We start from the raw sequence: 19,699 nt of genomic DNA, 5'->3' as shown, positions 1-19,699 counted from the left end.
GGCAGGTTTGCACTCTGCTTTGATGAACAGCTTCATGTAGATGTGATTATTCTCCGACTAAGACAGCAGGTAAAGGTGTACATCAACATGTTGTGTATTCCTTTACAAAGTGTGTCTAATTTGATAGGATAGTGTTTACCATTATATTACTGTCTGTTTCCATGTATGTCTGCCTGGTTTTACACACACATTGTTTTCTGACTTGCAGCCATGTCTCGTCCATGAGAAAACGCAGATAGCCTGAAGCTGCGGGGGTTTCCTTGCCTGCATGGACAGCTCTATGTTGGTGTGTGTGAGATGTGAGAGTGTGTGTGCATGCATGCTCGGTATTCATGCATGATCTGCCCTGTCTTCTCGTGACCCGCGTGTGTTCTACGTGTGAATGAGATCACGCATGGCTGAGAAGTGTGTGTTTGAGATTTTATAGGTTACATGTACATGTGGGGAGAGTGGGAGGGATGCATCATTTTATTTCATCAGAAAGACCCACTGAGATCTGTGTCTTCACTCAGAAAACCACAAAGAGAATGCATACTGTTCATTTATGTCCACATTACCATTTTCAGATCTGCACATCTAGTCAAACGATTCACTTTTAAGCAACATAAATGTTAATTAAAGTCCTCACATGAAAGCACCAACATTCTCTTCACATTAGTGCCTTTAAGAAATGTTCTGGTGATCAACAAACCAAAGGATCATCTTCCTACCTAATTCTTATTTGATCGTGATTTTGCCTGTAGCCAGAAGAACTTGAATACTAGCTTCACTACATTATACTACACCTACACATGTTGTGCTACCAGGAAATGATGTGATACAGCACCAGGCATCAGGTGGAGACCTAGGATAGTTCCAACACTTACACATTGACATATTAGCAGTGGTGTTGTGTAGTGTAGTACATTTGATCAAGTATTTACTTAAGTACCATTTTAGGGTACTTGTACTTTACTCGAATATTCTTATTTTATGCTACACTTTACTTCTACTCCACTGCAATTTGGAAGCCAATATTTTACTTTTTACTCCACTACCTTTATCTGAGATCATTAGTTACTGGTTACTTTACAGATTCAGAATATTAGATAAAGCAGAATAAAACTGATAAATACACTATGAGATATAAGTTAAGATATCCAGCAACAGTATATAAAGTAATGAAGAGTAGCTCCACCTTCACTCTGTGATTAACACATTAATGCATCAACAAAAATAATCTGGTAAATTCATATAAATGATTCTAAAATGGGACAATAATTTACGCACAATAAGTACTTTTGGTACTTAAAGTATATTTTGATGCCAATACTTCTGTACTTTTACTTAATTAAGTTTTAAATGCAGGACTTGTACTTCTATCAGAGTATTTGTACAGTGTAGTATTAATACTTTAACACAGCTTCAGTTCTTTATTTTTAATGAATGAGGGCAGAACGTCTGGTGTTGGGTTTATCATTATGGAGTGTTAAGTGTTGACTGAGGCCCTTTAGGCATTACATCAACAAAGTGAAAACTGTGAGGGGTCTGAATACTTTATGATGACACTGTCAGCTCTGATTGGTTGTTTGTTTCTCTTATATTAGAAATCATACGAACATATTTGTTGTGGTTCTATGTTTTGTTTAAGAATATTAGTCATAATATCCTTTAGATTGTCATTACACTTCCTGGTCGAGTCCAACAACTAACCAGTGTTCCAACTTACTTGCTCAAGTCCTGTACTTAAGTACATTTATGAGGTATTGTACTTTACTTCAGTATTTTTCATTTCATGCTACTTTATACTTCTACTCCACTTTGTTTTGAAAGCAAATATTGTAGTGGCCACTTTCGATAATGAGTACTTTTAGTATATGTCCCTTTGCTTTTGTAAACTGAAAAACTAAACTTTAATTACAGGTTTCACATAACTCTATTAAGTTAGTTGAAAGCAATAGTATGAAGTTGAACCAATTAGTGTTTATTTAAACTTAAAATGTGTTGACATAATACATTTGATTAAAGTCACTGTTTCAGTTTTTAAGTATAAGATCTACTGTAAGAACTTCTTACAAAGCTGCAAATAACTCCACTTTTCTTCTGTGACGTCACTCAGGCGTGTGGGCGGGGCAAAGGTTACTCTCAGTATCTGACTTGCATCTGTGTGTGGGACAGTAGCGCACAGCTTGTAACGTGTGAGTGTGTGAGTGTGTTTGACAGCAGTGGAGCGTGTGTGTGTGTCTGGGGCTCATTAATAATTCATGAGGTGGGAGGGGTGAAGCAGAGGAGGCGGTGACAGATGGAGAATCAGTGTGTGTGAGAGAGAGTGTACGGACTGAAACAGTGAGAGCCAAGAGAGGCAGAGAAAGGGGTAGTGAGGAAGAGGGAAATGGATGGAGAGAGCATAGTGTTTCCAGTTGTTACATGTTCTGTGTCTGGAGCTGGACTTGACTGACAGACGCTCAGTCTTTGTGTGCTGTTTGTCCTTTGCTTCCTGGATGCTGAAGGATTGATGGGGATGGAGACACAACACACTGAACACACTGCTCTGCTGTTCACCTGGACGCTGCACTGACAGAGGTATGAGTGTGTGTCTGAGCACTGAGTGTGTGTGTTTGTGGAAGGGCAGAAGAGTTTAGCCAGCTTTTAAGCAAAAATGTAATGTTACATTTTTAGATAACATTTAGATAAAGTCAGGAGTTTTAAACTGTGGGAAATAACAACTTTGTAAAGAAATACTAGATGTGTATTTGTGTTCTTCAGAGGCTCACAAAGACACTGGTTGTTGAGACAGAGCTGTATCCCTGTGGATCAAACAGACGGTATCAAGTGTACGTTATCGTGGGTTTGAATCCCCCCTACTCAGCTCACACTCCACTGTTAAATCTGTTAGACATCAGGCTGAGATGAAAGCAATAATATTTAGTTTGAATAACAATGATTAGGTTCAACTCAAAAGTATTGCTCTCAACTAACCTAATACAGAAATCTGTAGACATTATACATTTAATTAAAGTCAACGTTTCACTTTTTCAGTGGATGCCTATTGTTAGTAGTATTGTATAGTATTAGTTTGTATTGCTGATTGATTTAGATAATTGTGTCCTTTTTGCTTTTTGATCCAACTGTCAGTATATAGCCCATGGTGCATGTGTTTGTAGTATAAAGGGAATGGTATCCATTTATTTAACAAATATTGACAGTTTTCACAGATTGCAGTGCAGACTGTGGTCTAAACCAGAGTCTGTAGCCTGGCACTGGTCTTAATTTGACTTAGCGTGGTCTGGCATGGCTCAATAGACATGTCATGAATGAATTAGCTCAGGACTGTCACCTTCTCCAGCCTGCTGTAACACACAGGAAGATCAACTGTCGTTTTTTCTTCAGACATGTGCTTTTGGACTAACCTCCCTGGATGTACATTTTGGATTTTAAACTGGAAAGACATTCCAGCTTTTCTGGAAGTGTTGTCGTAATCTCCTAAATGATCTCCTAAGTAATCTCCTAAATGATCTCCTAAATGATCTCCTAAGTGATCTCCTAAGTAATCTCCTAAATGATCTCCTAAAATTGTGAAATTGGTCATGCAGTAGAGATGTCAGGCTTGTCTTATGTCTGTTACATTTAGTTAAAGTAGGTCACCAGGTTTAAACACTCCAGTTCTTTGATACAGGCGCTTGCTTTGCAACATTTAGCATAACAAGCATATTTGACATTATACTCTATCTGCTGAACATAATGTTTACAGTTTGTCTTGATCAAGTAGAATAACTTAAAATACACTACTTCAAGCTCCATCACTTTCTCTTCTGGACATCCAGTGGACTATGGTCTAATAAACGTTCATTTGACTGCTGTTTACATATTATTTGTCTTTAAACATATCAGCAAAGAAGCTCTTTTAGTTTCTAATCTCTGTACATTTTTTACTATAAATAAATATATTTATGATATTGAGTTTGTTTGGTGTAAGCTGTCACCTTATTATACATGTAACACCATCTACGTCTTGTTAGCCGTGTGTGGCTCATGGCCTCTGTAGAGTCATTACGCTGAAGTCACACAGCCGGATCAATAACCCAGATATTCTTATATTTATCGGAAAAGATTCAGGAAGACCTAACCATATTGATGTGTGTGTGTGTGTGTGTGTGTGTGTGTGTGTGTGTGTGTGTGTGTGTGTGTGTGTAGGGCAGTGCTGTCTGTGAAGATTAAAGTATTTTTAACACTAAACACATTTATCAGATAGCTCTCTCACAGATGGTTATTTGGTGGTGTATGTGTGTCTGGATGTGTTTGTATTTGGTGTCTGGATGTTTGTGTATGTGTGTGTTTGTATGTGTGTGTTTGCGTCTGTTTTTGTGAGCTTTATTATGAGGGGCCGTACAGGCTGTAATTTATGCTGGTCCTCTCACGCACATACATTCTCCCTTTACATACATATATTTTCACTCTTACACAGGTACATTTTACACTCACACATAGTGTACATTTTGCTCTCATATTCATATATGTTAACGCTCATATTTATACATTTTGCTCTCATGCTCATTCATTTAATATTATAAATAATATATGCATGTCTGAAGACAATATATGTATGCAAGAGAAGAATGCATGTATGTGTGAGAGAAAGTATAGTAGAAACGGAAGGAGTATGGTTGAAACGGAAGGCAGGTCATTATCGCGCTGTGATTGGTTCAGAATGTCGAGCGGGGCGGGCTCATGTTCAGAACTTCTGATTCAAATCATCATGATGGAGGGAGATGAATCCTCTTCTTTGGACCATTTGTTTTTCTTTATTAAACAAGTAAACGGAAGAGCGTCTTAGAGGCGTTTTTGCTTTTTACCTTACTGGTCTAATGGTCATTGGAGCGAGGGGCGCAAAACTCGCGGAAGTGATTTCAAAACAAAAGTACTCGTTTGCTTGGAACGGTGATATTATAAACAAGGGGAAACAAGGGGAATTTAGCGATCACAACGAAAACGGCCAAGACACACATTGAGCCCAGAAAAGTAATGTTATTAAGGGCTGTAAATATAATAAGTCTATGTCTAAAATGGACAACATTGTTAGGAGATTTAAACTATACAGCGGTTCTGCACTGGTCACTCCGCCGCCTCTCAAGTTTGTTTTTTCAAATCAGCTGCTCTTCAATTTGTTTTTACAAATATTTTTACTGCAAGTTCTTAATAAAACGGACACTGTTGGACTCTGTACTAGTTTGACTGCTACCAAAAATAAAATGAATTACTTTTACTGTGTACCTTTTTAGTAATCCTCTGTCAAAGTCCCCTCCTGAGTACACTGCATGTTTTCTGTTGTCTTTGATGAGTGATAAAAAAACAATTTTACCATTAGTTCTTAATGATATTGATACTGCTGGACTCAGTAGTCTTACGGCCCGTCCACACAGCGGCCGTTGAAGCTTCCAACGCTTCTGCCCATTCACTTTGAATGGGGTGACGTCACTTTTAGCCGAACTGCATTTTGGGAAGCGACGTGGAGCGTTGCTGGCGTAGCTGGCGTCAAAAGTTGAGCAATGTTCAACTTTTGACGCCTCGACGGAGGCGTCAGCCAATGAAATCCCGTTTATGCAAATCTGCCAGTACAAGCACTAGCCAATCAAACCGCGTGTATGCTGGGAGAGACTACGCAGGTCATTTCCTCATATTCAAAAAAATGGAGGGAAAATTCATTATAGCGGTAGTGAATCACCCGGTGCTGTATGATCAGTCTCTGTTGATCTACCGGGATACAAACCGGAGGAGCGAGGCATGGAGGGAGGTGGCAGAGACAGTGGGTGAAACTGGTAGGTTTTCGCCTGTTTGGGGATTTTATATCCAGTTTACTTCGTTTTAACATTGCTATTGCTTTGTATGTCGGGGGCAGGAGATTCATGTGATTGGTTGTTGGTCGCGTTGCTCGCAAAAAATCCCCAAGCTTCAGATACGCCCACCTCCAAGCGTCAACGCACGCTGCTGTGTGGACGCTCCGTTACGGCCCGTCCACACAGCGGCGTGCGTTGAAGCTTCCAACGCTTCTGCCCATTCACTTTGAATGGGGTGACGTCACTTTTAGCCGAACTGCATTTTGGGAAGCGACGTGGAGCGTTGCTGGCGTAGCTGGCGTCAAAAGTTGAGCAATGTTCAACTTTTGACGCCTCGACGGAGGCGGCAGCCAATGAAATCCCGTTTATTCAAATCTGCCAGTACAATCGCTAGCCAATCAAACCGCGTGTATGCTGGGAGAGACTGCGCAGGTCATTTCCTCATATTCAAACAAATTGAGGGAAAATTCATTGTAGCGGTAGTGAATCACCCGGTGCTGTATGATCAGTCTCTGTTCATCTACCGGGATACAAACCGGAGGAGCGAGGCATGGAGGGAGGTGGCAGAGACAGTGGGTGAAACTGGTAGGTTTTCGCCTGTTTGGGGATTTATATCCAGTTTACTTCGTTTTAACATTGCTATTGCTTTGTATGTCGGGGGCGGGAGATTCATGTGATTGGTTGTTGGTCGTGTTGCTCGCAAAAAATCCCCAAGCTTCAGATACGCCCACCTCCAAGCGTCAACGCACGCTGCTGTGTGGACGCTCCGTTACGGCCCGTCCACACAGCGGCGTGCATTGAAGCTTCCAACGCTTCTGCCCATTCACTTTGAATGGGGTGACGTCACTTTTAGCCGAACTGCATTTTGGGAAGCGACGTGGAGCGTTGCTGGCGTAGCTGGCGTCAAAAGTTGAGCAATGTTCAACTTTTGACGCCTCGACGGAGGCGTCAGCCAATGAAATCCCGTTTATTCAAATCTGCCAGTACAATCGCTAGCCAATCAAACCGCGTGTATGCTGGGAGAGACTACGCAGGTCATTTCCTCATATTCAAAAAAATTGAGGGAAAATTCATTATAGCGGTAGTGAATCACCCGGTGCTGTATGATCAGTCTCTGTTGATCTACCGGGATACAAACCGGAGGAGCGAGGCATGGAGGGAGGTGGCAGAGACAGTGGGTGAAACTGGTAGGTTTTCGCCTGTTTGGGGATTTTATATCCAGTTTACTTCGTTTTAACATTGCTATTGCTTTGTATGTCGGGGGCGGGAGATTCATGTGATTGGTTGTTGGTCGCGTTGCTCGCAAAAAATCCCCAAGCTTCAGATACGCCCACCTCCAAGCGTCAACGCACGCTGCTGTGTGGACGCTCCGTTACACCTACTACCACAATACAATGAAGTAGCCTACTTCTAGTGTGTTTTTGTTGTTGTTGAAATCCTCTGTCAAAGTCCCCTCCTGAGAACAAAATCAAGCCACTTCTGCTAAGTTTGATGAGGGAATCTTTTTTTTTGCCATTAGTTCTTCGTGAGATTGACACTGTTGGACCCAGTACTAGTGAAACTCCCACACAACTTTTACTGTGTACTTTTTGAGTAATCCTCTGTCAATGTCCCCTCCTGAGTACAAGAATGCATGTTTCTCTGCTATTTTGAATAAGCGTTAAAACACCTTTCTTCATGAGACTTATACTGTTGGACAGAGTATTTTAAGAGGATGGTAGACATGATATCAGCACTAGTACTCCAGCAGCAGCATTTTACACCATGGAAAGTCTTTAGAGACTGGCCTGGATAGCTGGTCACAACTATCCTGCAGCACACTGACACACCCTGTCACTCTTATTGGCCTCTTATGAAGCTGCTGTCTTTTAAAATAGGATTATTTCTCTGCTCCTAGTTCATTCCTCTCAGATTCTTCCATCAGTCCCATGTCAGTCAATAGAGCTTCGAAAAATGTGTCCAATTTAACAAAATATTTTTTTATGAGTGAAGGCCAGAGCTAAATTATAGATGGTTTGATTGTGTAATTACAAGGTGAGAGAAAATAAATCCACATCCTCCTATGAAACATATTTTATTTCCTTTTTCATGTTGTAATAATAATTATAATAATACATGATATTTATCACCTTTCAAGGGACCCAAGGTCGCTGTACATGGTGGACAAACAAAACAAACAGACAATCAAAGGGCAAATAAAAAATAAAGGAAGCCGGGGGACCAAGAAAGGGCTAGGGCCCGAAGGCCAGGGTGAACAGGTGTGATGGTTTGAAGATGTCCAGGGAGGCAGCATTACGGACCTCAGCAGGAAGTGCATTCCAGAGGGTGGGGGCCGCAACACTGAACGCCCTGTCACTAACAGTTCGGAGGCGAGAGCGGGGGATGGAGTGCAGGCCCGTGTCTGAGGACCGCAGACTCCGAGAAGGGGTGTAGGGATGGAGGAGGTCCGATAAGTACTGGGGGGCGAGGGTATGGAGGGACTTGTACGTGAGGAGGAGTGTTTTGTACTGAATCCGGGACTTGACCGGCAGCCAGTGGAGGTGGATGAGGGTGGGGGTGATATGTTGCCATGGCTTGGTGCGGGTGAAAAGCCTGGCGGCAGATTTCTGGACGTATTGGAGCCTATCCAGGGTTTTGCTGGGAACCCCGGACAGGACTCCATTGCAATAGTCCAGACGGGATGTGATGAAGGCGTGTACAAGTGTTTCTGCCACAGAGTCAGAGAGTGAGGGGAGCTGTGTGTCATCAGCATAAGAGTGAAAGCTGAGACCATGTTGGCGGATGATTTGACCAAGTGGGAGCATGTAGATGGTGAATAGGAGGGGTCCAAGCACAGAGCCTTGAGGTACACCTTGGTTGACTGGGACCGGAGGGGAACTGTTTCCTGTTAGAGAGGTAGGACTCAAACCAGGCAAGAGCTGTGTCACTGAGGCCAAGGTAGTCAGACAGGCGGCTGAGGAGGATGGCATGGGATATGGTATTGAAGGCTGCAGAGAGGTCCAGGAGGATGAGAATGCTGATGAGGCCAGAGTCAGATGCGAATTACTGCCTGTACGGCCACTCATTCTTTATTGCATTTAAACATTTGAAGTGTGTTTTTTCATCTGCAGGTGTGTGTTGTGGATAAGTGTTTGTTGAGGGATGCAGTAGGGTGGACAGTAGCACCAGAATGAGCACATACACACCAACACACACACATACACTCACACACATGCACACACATACACAAATACAGTCCTTCCTTTGTTTGGCAGCATTGTGAAGAGGAGGTTAATGCACCCAGAAAACAGAAAGAAAAAGAGAGAGAGAGCCTAATGGACAACGACGGGCCTTTCTCTGCAAATATTTGGCCGGGTGGTTTCATACTAACATCCCCCCCTCTCTCTCCATCTTTCCTCCCCCTCTCACCAAGGCTAAAGGGAAAAGATCAGAACAAATTGTCACTCTGTGATCTGCCCACACTACATGGCTTTTTTTCTAGAAAGAACAAAGCCCAAGGCCATTCGTCTGATACCAATCCTGTTTGTGTTGGGAAGCAGAGTAACGGATGTGGCTTTGATTAAAAGTTGTCGTGTGGATTGTTTAGACATCAGCAAATCATTACTACAATCATTGAGAGATCATTTTATTTTTGTGGAAAACCCAGATTAAATCAGAAACAGATCTCTAATGTTACACTTTAGCTCTGGCTGCTACTTAGCATGCCTGTTCAAAACTGTTGACTTTATGTCAACAGATTTCACATAATTGTATTAGGTTAGTTGAAAGCAATTATATCAAGATTACATTTAAAAAAAATGAGGTTCAATTTAATACCATTGCTTTCAACTAACCTAATACAGTTATGTGGAATCGGTTGACATTACACATTGAATTAAAGGCAACGTTTCAGTTTTTTCAGTCACATGTCAGTCACTCAACAAGTCACATTCAGTATATGGATGAGTATTAATGCAGTTGAGTATTACCTTCACAAAGTGCAGGGTACATTCAGGATAGGTGCACAAGTGGAATCCCATGACTTATACTAGTGATGCTATATCATTATTAATGGCTTATTTCTGGGGTTTAGGTTTTTATTTCCTAGGGCAAATCAATTGTTTTATCTGCAACTCTGAGACCTTTTGCCTAAAGACGTCGTTTCTGTTTGTCATATTAGCAGCAGGAGAGTTGTGGCATTTAACAACAATGGAGGGTCCACACCTTGTCAAACTACCTGATGGTGTCAGTGGCAGACATGTGCTCACAGGGCCCCTCACTCTTTCACACATTCACAGCGACACAAGCACATGTTTTCCTCATCAATACATGTCATGGATGCCTACAGTATGTCATCACTGTGGGTCTACAGGGTGTTCATCAAAACCAAATGTATTCAAAACTGAATGCTGAAAGTATTTAATGTAAACTCATAGCATACATTAAAGTGATTTACGTGAAGATATTTGTACGATAATGCTCATAAATTGCTTTTAAATGTATCTAATATTTAATGGATATATTAGTTGTGTTTTGAGTGATGGGATCTTATCTTTAAATTATAAATCTTAATTTGCGCACAGACTTAAATTCAAAACTTGTGTACATCTAAACCTGTTACTGCCATATACAGGAATATAGAGTTATGTTTGAGCAAACAACAATTATAATTTTGATTATGATCATTGCCAAGTTATTTTAATCTATATGATTTATACCTGGAAGAAAGAAAGAAGCTGTTGTTTACATTTGTTTTCATTATAACATAATTGAATCATTCCAGAGTCCGATCTAAAGCCACCTGGTTCGATATCAGCAGTTTGTTTGCAGCCTTTGTCATTCCATTTTTTACACAAAAACGACACATTTCCAAGCAGAAAAAACACCCAGTAAACAGAATAAATTAAGCATAGGTATATTACGATGTTAAGGATTATAGTAGCATATTTTTCCGTCAGTCCTCAGTCTGCTCCCCCTCTGTATTTGTTCAATCTGCTGCTTGGACTAATATTTACGTAACAGAGATTTAGCTGTAGATGACTCCTCTTCTGCCATGTAAGGTTAATCTGTTGGCTCAAAGTGTGTGTGTGTGTGTGTGTGTGTGTGTGTGTGTGTGTCCCACTCCCTGTGTGCAAGTGTGTGCAGCCATATCTCACGGATAAGCACTTATCAGCAGAATATTCCACTAAAGTAGCAGAGCATGCAGCAGGCTCCTGTCATGAAATATTCTGTTTGAAAGCAGTGCTAAGTTTTATATTCTGCGCTGACGGTCATCTCACGCCATGCTTTGGATTACAGGCCTTCACTCTGCTGGGGGAAGGGATGCCTTTTCCAGTGCAAGGAATAATTGTTTCTATTCAAAATATTCTCTCTTTTTTAATCACCTCAGTTCTTTTTGAGATCTCTTGCCACAAAGCTTGTTATGTCAAAATCAGGAATATGTTTATTGGCAACAGTAGAAAACCATGTAAGAATAGATGTGTTGCTCCTTAAAGGCAAGAACATTGAGGAATGAGAGGAACAGGATGGGTAATCTGCAGGAGAACATGCAGCGAAATGCAGTCAGTGATTATTATAAAGGGAGGAATGTAGCGAGGTTAGATCAGGGATATGTGGAAAGAGGGGGAAGATGTTAAAGAAGGGCAAGAGCCAGACGTGGCTGACTCCAGGTGGGGATACAGATGTTGAGCCCATGAGCCAGGTACTTAGCCTACATGTGTGTGTGTGTGTGCGTGTGTGTGTGTGTGTGTCTGTGTGTGTGTCTGTATGTGTGTGTGTGCTTGAAACAAGGCCCGGGGAGAGCTCTGTGTTCAACTATGACACACTCTGAAACATTAACAATCAAACCCATCTGCTGTGAGCGTGAGATGGTAACTACAGAGAACCTGCGAGGCTCTGGGCTCTCAGTCCTGTCTGCTCCACATTTACTCTCTTCTCTAACCTTCCTGTTGTTCTCGGTTCAAAAAACAGTTTCTAAAGGTTTTTATGTTGGTATAACAGCTTATTTGATCTGATTGTCACGAAAATAACATGGATAGATTTATACTGAGTTCATTGGAAGAAAGAATAATCAGTAATCTTATGAATCAGAATACCTTTATTCATCCCACAGAAGGGAAAGCTACATTGTTACAGCCAAAGTGAAGATAGAGACAACAAATGAAACACTATTAGATCAAGGGCATGCACATTTAAAATACAACATTCAGAGGTTATTCCAATGTGTGTTTTATTTACATGTATAGCATCTGGTGCTATTATGTTCTGCCATTTAACATTCTGAAATGGTTTATATCCAGATATGTTCTTATGATCTTAGGTCAAAATTAATCAAATAAGGTTTAATGACGTATAAGTGAAGAATATTGACCTTAAAGGACAAAAAGAAAAGTGAAACTTGTGGTAATGTGTTGAAATGAAGTTGTTTTTAAAGATGAAACACAGATTTTGGTGATGGAATCTGGGTCAGTGACATGTTGTAATGATGAATGCTTTATGGACAGTCAAACCAGGACAGTAGTTGCACAGTGACAGGAAGACAACACAAAGGTTAACATTGTTTGCGACAGACAGATTCTGTCAACACACAGCAGTGTAATCTGACAGAGAACACATTTTATGAATATTTCAAAAACAATACCTACCCTGGATTATATGTGGCCTTTACACTGTTAAGGAAAGGCTGCTACTGTAGGTAAGGGTTCCCTTCTGCCTGTTGTTTAAATATCAGAAAGCTACAGAGCTGTCTTGGTCTGTCATCCTGTTCCAACAGGAAATCCATCACTTGAAGTAGTTCTGATCCTGAAACCTGAGCCTCCTTATGACCCGCAGCCCATCAAATGTATTAGAATGGATATGTTTTGTTTTTAATCGATGTGATAGCTTTGGAGCTATTAATGTTTAGGTATCACAATCCTTTCTAGTGCGAGCATCCCTAGAGCTAGACATTAGGGCTGAATGGAGACACACACAGGACTGAGCACACACAGTGACAGGTGAGCACGCAGTAAAAACACACATTATCCAATGACATATTGAGACAAAAATGCAGTAAGGAAAATTGAAGATCACTAGTTTAAATAATGAAATAATAAATCAATTCTTCCATCAACTGCACGTACCTCTTTAATATGTTTCATAAATCCAGTATAGTAAAACCTGTTAGATGGCTGCTCCCAATCTAAGCGTGCACTTTAGGGGTGACTTGTTCTCGTGTATTTTTCCACTCACTGCCTCTGTGGATTGATTGGGACTCAGGGCTCAGCTTGCCATTGGCCATTGCTCCACTCAGTCGTGAAATGGTTCCTTTAATTTGTGACCAGTGCTGCTGCTGCTGGGATGTTCTGCCTGATCCTCTCATTTCAATTCACACAGCTACCAAGCTACAACAATATAGATGGAGAGGAATTATGAGACTTGTTTCCATATTACATTATCCTTGTGTTTGGCACATAGCAAAAAGATTAAGATAGCAATGTAGATTTAAGATTTGTAGCCATAGTATTGATGTGGACGATGTGGATAGGCTCAGACGAGGAGGAAATGTCCTATATTTTTCAGCAGATTCTGAAATCTGCTTATAAGAAGTGTCTTCTGTTTTTAAGGATGCTCCGACATCATTCTACAGGTTTAATCGAACTCAATGAAGTTCACCTTTATTTACATGATCTAAATAAAAAGGCTCATTAGGATCAGGCCCGTCTTGCAGTCTTAGTTTTAAGGTGAAGTTATTAAAGCCATGCCTCAGTGTTCTGCCTCAGTGAGTCAGCAGCTGGTCAACAGTTCAGAGGGACATTTGTGCTGCAGGACAATGGCCACAGCGTATCATTTGTCAGCGGAGAAAGTTATTGGCTGCAATCTGCCGTCCCTCTTTGACCTGTAAGTGTCAAGGACCCTGAGGCGGGCAGGGAAGATTGCTGTTGTCCCCCCCCCAGCCTGGACACAAACAGTTTGACCCACTCCCCTCTGGCAGGAGGCTAAGCGCCATACCAAAACCTCTTGTTACAAAAACACTTTCTACCAGTCAAGGCCACAAGGCCCACAAGGCCCAGACCCCCACTGACACTGACACAGACTCTGAGCCCCTCCCATAGGCACTATGTGTAACACAACGCACATCATGTTGGCCATTCAGTATGCTCAATTGTGCTTCTTTGTACTTTTACCAAAATTATATTTTTTTCGCATGCTGTTTTCATTTTGAACTACACCTGTGTTTATTTAAATCAACCAACCAATCAATCAATCAATCAATCAATCAATCAATCAATCAATCAATCAATCAATCAATCAATCAACCAATCAATCAACCAATCAATCAACCAATCAATCAATCAATCAATCAATCAATCAATCAATGTTTATTTATATTGCCCAATATCACAAATGTTACATTTGTCTCAGTGGTCTTCACAGTTTGTACAGAATATCAGTATGACAATACGACACCCTCTGTCCTTAGACCCTCTGTCCTTAGACCCTCTGTCCTTAGACCCTCTGTCCTTAAACCCTCACATCGTACAAGGAAAAACTTCCGGAGAAAACCCACAGTTTAAAGGGAACATGGGAGAAACCTCAGGGAGAGCAACAGAGGAGGGATCCCTCTCCCAGGACGGACAGACGTGCAATAGATGCCGTGTGTAAATTGAAAAGATAAGATAAGATTGAGCTTTATTGTCTCCCTTAGGAGAAATGTGTCTTGGGCATCGAGATAATACACATAAAACATTCAGGTCAATCAGTCATAGATACAGAACAGAGATCACATATCACATGGCAAAGAAACAAACAAGAAACATACAGGTACAGAACTTTCCCTATTGCATTCATACATAATCAAATATTGCACTTTTCCCTACTGTATTCATACACAAATCAATATTGCACTTTCCCTATTGTGTCCATACCTATTTACACATAATGCACTTCCCTATTTAACCTTCTCGATTGCACAAACTACACTGTAAACATTTCACCTCCCAGCAACTCCTAACAGCATAATCACAATTGTTTCTGACTGTTCAGCAGCTTGATTGACAGCGGAACAAATGAAAACTTATACCTGTTCAATTTACAGTTTGGTAATCTAAAGATAATACATTTGCAACATAGGTAGTCCAAATGTTTGGAAATGCATGTGTCTCTAATAAGAAGATGAATCCACAAGGATGTCAACAATCCTGTGGGAGCCATCAGAGAAGTAGTATGATGAGAGTCAGGCAGGACCACATTGACAGGTTCAGCCACGACTCGAAGTCCAGGACTCAGGACTCAGGACTCAGGACTCAGGATCCAGGATCCAGGATCCAGGACTCAGGACCGCAGCAACATGATCAGCCACGATCCCGGCGGAGATAGACACCAAAAAGACATTTGGGGGAAGCTGGGTTATTCGGAGTGTGTGTGCATGTGTGTGTCTTGTACCTGATAGATATCTCCAAAGTGTTAATTAGATTTGTCAGCAGCTTCAAAAACTCACCAACCCTCATGTTATTTTATAATCACACACACACACACACACACACACACACACCACACACACACACACACACACACACACACACACACACACACACACACACACACACACACACACACACACACACACACACACACACACACACACACACACACACACACACACACAACCACACACACACATACATACACACACACATACACACACACACGCACACACACACCATCATCCTTCCTAATCCCTTCAAACCTGTCCCCATACACACTCTTGCTCACAAAGGCATACAAAGACACACTCTCACACCTTTTAAGCACTCGAGCTGCGCAGTAATCACCACGCACACACTTGCATACTGACATGTCACTCATTTTAACACCATGATTCCCCTGGGAGGGGGATGGGGGGCTTTCCTCACAGTGTTCAAACGAGCATGCTAACACACTTCATATCTTAAGTACACACACACACACACACACACACACACACACACACACACACACACACACACACACACACACACACACACACACACACACACACACACACACACACACACACACACACACACACACACACACACACACACACACACACACACACACACACACACACACACATACACGGAGCTATTGGTCTGAACAGGCAGAAACCAGAGCTGCTAAGGGCCGGAACATAGACGACATGTGCTGCTAATTCTGTCAATTCTGAATATTATCTGTGATAAATCAAACTCAATCTGAACACAGGATAGCAGCTGTGTTTGGTATAGAAACAGGGACAGATGTAATGTCCTCCTACATAAATGGATGAACAGAGATTGAGACGGAGGACAGGAAGGTGTGTGTTCACTGTGTCCATGTAAATGCACACACACATCCCATAATGGACGTAATGTCATTTACAGCTGAGGAAGATAGAGGATGGGTAAAAGAGCGAACAGGGGGCGAGGGAAACATGAGGAAATGAAATTAGGTAATGGCCTAATTATGGAAAATACAATTGGAACAGACAACTCTTTGTATTTGTGTGTGTGAAAGTGTGTGTGTGTGTGTAAGAGTGACGGACCAGCCCCTCGCGGAATGACTTGAATGACTGTAATAACCTGAGGAGGGGGCACATGTGGCCTGGCAAACAAGCTCAAATGCATTGATAAACATTCAAACCAAAATTAAATTGAAATTCTTTAGTTTTAAACACATTATAAAAAACCCAACTGATGTTAGGCTGTAGTTATTCCAGGGCCCGGTTAACTGCATCACAATGAAGTGCAATGTGGTGACTAGAAAAAGGCTAGAACATAGGAATAGAAAATGCCAAAGACTGAAAGGTAAAGATGCCAAGATAAGATAATACCATACAAAGGTCCCAGGAAATATATACTGGTCATGCACACTAAGTGTCACAAATGAAGAATAACCATTTAAACACATCGTATTACTCCAGCCAGTAAAGCTAACCCTTCTCTCAGAAGGAAAGATAGAAATCTGTATGACATTACATTTACATTACATTGCATTTAGCTGACGCTTTTATCCAAAGCGACTTACAATAAGTGCGTTCGACCAACAAAATACAACCTTGAAGAAAACAGAATCATATAAGTACATCAGGCTTCATAGAGCAACAACATTTCAAGTGCTACTCAACTGGCAAAATGACAGAGCGAGAAGAAGGAACCGGACATTACATTCGAACTGTGGAACACCACCTTTACATTTGAACAATCCTTTAAAAACAAATAGAAGAGGTGTGTCCTGCATGAAGCCTCTTCCTCATGTATTAATGGAAGCCCTACACATGACCTCAGCAGTCCACTGAGGAATCACACACATCACATCACAGCATACACTTTGTACTGTGTGTGTGTGTCAAGACTTTGAGTTGCCCTGTTGTTGACATGAGATAGAAGTACTAGCAAACACTTATACAAAATACCTGATGCATCTTCTGCCCCCAGAGTACTCTGTACTGCATGGCACAAACCTTTAATTCAATACATGTGATATAGTGGTACTTAAATGACATGTGATTGTTCATGGATGTCTAGTGTCTTCGTGGCTTCATATTAGAGCTGAACCAACGTCAGCAATCCATGATGGAGGCTGGTACTATTTGATCAAAACTGACTATTAACAGCTTTGGGCCAATGTTAGATTTGATATATAATTATATGTAAGATATGAAGCTAAACGTGACCTTCTGTGGCTTACTGGAAATAGTCTTTTTATAACATATTTTGCAATCTGAGTTAAAGACTAAGCTAAGTGATTCCTTCTTCGCTGTTTAGGCATTAAAGGACATATTTATACCACATGCTCCTTTAGAGTGTTAAGCCAGACACAGGGCAGATTCATGTTTATTCATCCGCTCTCTATAAGTCACTTGGGAGCTAACAAGGCAATTATCTTGTTTTCCACACACATCTTTGACATTGCCATTAGGCAGTTTTTGAACGTACTAGAATATAAAGTAGTAACAATAGTAAAAGGCCTAACATTGAGAGGGATTTAGTATTTGTGTGTACAGAGAGATGCAGACGGGGAGTGCATTCTGACCGTGGGGTGAGGAGGGGTGCACACACACACACACACACAACACACACACACACACACACACACACACACACACACACACACACACACACACACACACACACACACACACCACCCACACACACACACACACACACACACACACACACACACACACACACACCTCCTGCTTTGATAATGGCAAACAACCTCCAGCCTCACACTCTCGCTGGGGATGGTCTCCCAATCCAACTCCACATCTGTAGCCCTCCTTACCCCCCATCATATCTCCCTCCCCCATCCTCCCCCCACCTCCTTCCCTCCTACTCTTTTGAGCTGTTGCTAAGGAGCCCTGGTGACCAGGGAGATTTCTGATTGGATGAGGAGGAATGGAGTCGGAGCAGAGGAGAAAATAGGAAGTTTAAAGGAGAATGCTGTGTGTGCTTATGGGGGGGTCGCTGGAGGGGCGATGGAGCAGAAGTGAGATCCAGATGTGCTAATTAGGTGCCGTGTCGAACGCACATCAACCCGGGGTGATGGAGGAATAGATGGGATGCAGGGATTGATGGATGGATGGAGAAATGATAACAGGAGTGGAGAAGAATGAGGAATAAAGGAGTGATAAACTGAGTGGAAAACACACGGGACAGGTGTGAAGTGATACGAGTTATGAAACAGGTTAAAAAAGAGTGAAGAGTGATTGAACGTAGCATTAACAGACAAATAAACAACGATCAGATATGATGAGATCATGCTGGCACAGAGAACAAAAGAACGACAGAGAGGAGAGAGAGGGAGAGAGAGAGAGAGAGAGAGAGAGAGAGGGCCAGGCGTTTTTATTTTGGAACAAAGGAACTTAACCACTGGACCGAAACTTACACACATATTCTGGTATTACTATATATGTGAGGGCTGGCAAATGTTCTAACCTTAAACTAAACTCAATCTAATCCTAAACCCAAACATGTATCACAAAGAACCATACACTTCTGTTTCCACGTGTTCAGAACCGCTGTCTGTGTAAAGCATGTTACCTTTTTAATACACCATCATTGGCTCAGTCTTGTTGAAGGACAAATGAATCCATAATGACTGACCATCACAGAGAGGATGTTCTATTAGAGACCATCACCTTATTTTGGCTTCATGTTTCCCCTGATATTGACATATTACTCGTTTCTTAACCATAGATCCAGAAGCATAGCTAAACCACACTCTATTGGCTATAACCATGGTCGTATAGCCGTGGCCATATAAGCACACTGTAGTTGCTTTGCAGGAATTTGTGACAAACACATTAAAAAAGTAAGCATCGTATTTGAGTTTTTATGTTGTTTCTGATCGTTCACCAACATTGTCGGTGAACGTGATGTATTTTTCCAGACTAATATCAAAAATCACATTCAAGTGGCAAAAAAGACAACCCTCAACTCCTGTATTCCTCAACGTGATTTAATTCATGGCCACATTTTATTTATGCTGACCTGCTGTGTTTAGCTCCGACCCGTCCAGACTCACCCTGATCTTCAAAAGGATTTGTCAGGCGATATCAGTGTCCATTTTGTCCCCTTTGTTTGTAAGAACATTCAGTCCTCACCAAATAGAAGCACAGACACAGACACACATATCGTAGGGAGGATTCAGCCTTAATAAGCCCTTCCAGTGGAGCTGCGGTCCTGTCAGAAGCTCTGGCTGAGCGCTCAGAGCCGGCCTAACATTGATTTAACCTCCAGCTGGCTGCAGCCTCTCCTCTGCTGCCGTGCACGCTCACTGACTCACTGATGGCCCTGTTGTGTGGAATGGAAGCTAACAACTGCACAATACAAAGAGCATCATTACATATGGTAGAAATACGACAATGGTCCCATTAAAATATAACGACATCAGTCAGGTTAAAT

The 19,699-nt window shown here is 41.6% G+C and overlaps 1 protein-coding gene across 31 annotated transcripts in view; it reads left to right on the top strand.

The window, feature by feature from the left end:
* The first annotated feature begins 2,306 nt into the window (after window positions 1-2,306).
* nfasca (neurofascin homolog (chicken) a) overlaps window positions 2,307-19,699 on the top strand; it is a 114,352-nt gene continuing 96,959 nt past the window's right edge. For all 31 annotated transcript variants that reach the window (XR_004569963.1, XR_004569961.1, XR_004569960.1 and 28 more), the window contains exon 1: window positions 2,307-2,562. The gene's annotated coding sequence lies outside the window, so the exon portion shown is untranslated. The remainder of the gene's footprint in view (window positions 2,563-19,699) is intronic.

The sequence above is a fragment of the Gymnodraco acuticeps genome, unplaced genomic scaffold (assembly GCF_902827175.1).
Source record: "Gymnodraco acuticeps unplaced genomic scaffold, fGymAcu1.1, whole genome shotgun sequence".
Lineage (NCBI taxonomy): Eukaryota > Metazoa > Chordata > Actinopteri > Perciformes > Bathydraconidae > Gymnodraco > Gymnodraco acuticeps.
This window is presented reverse-complemented; position numbering and strand designations above follow the sequence as displayed.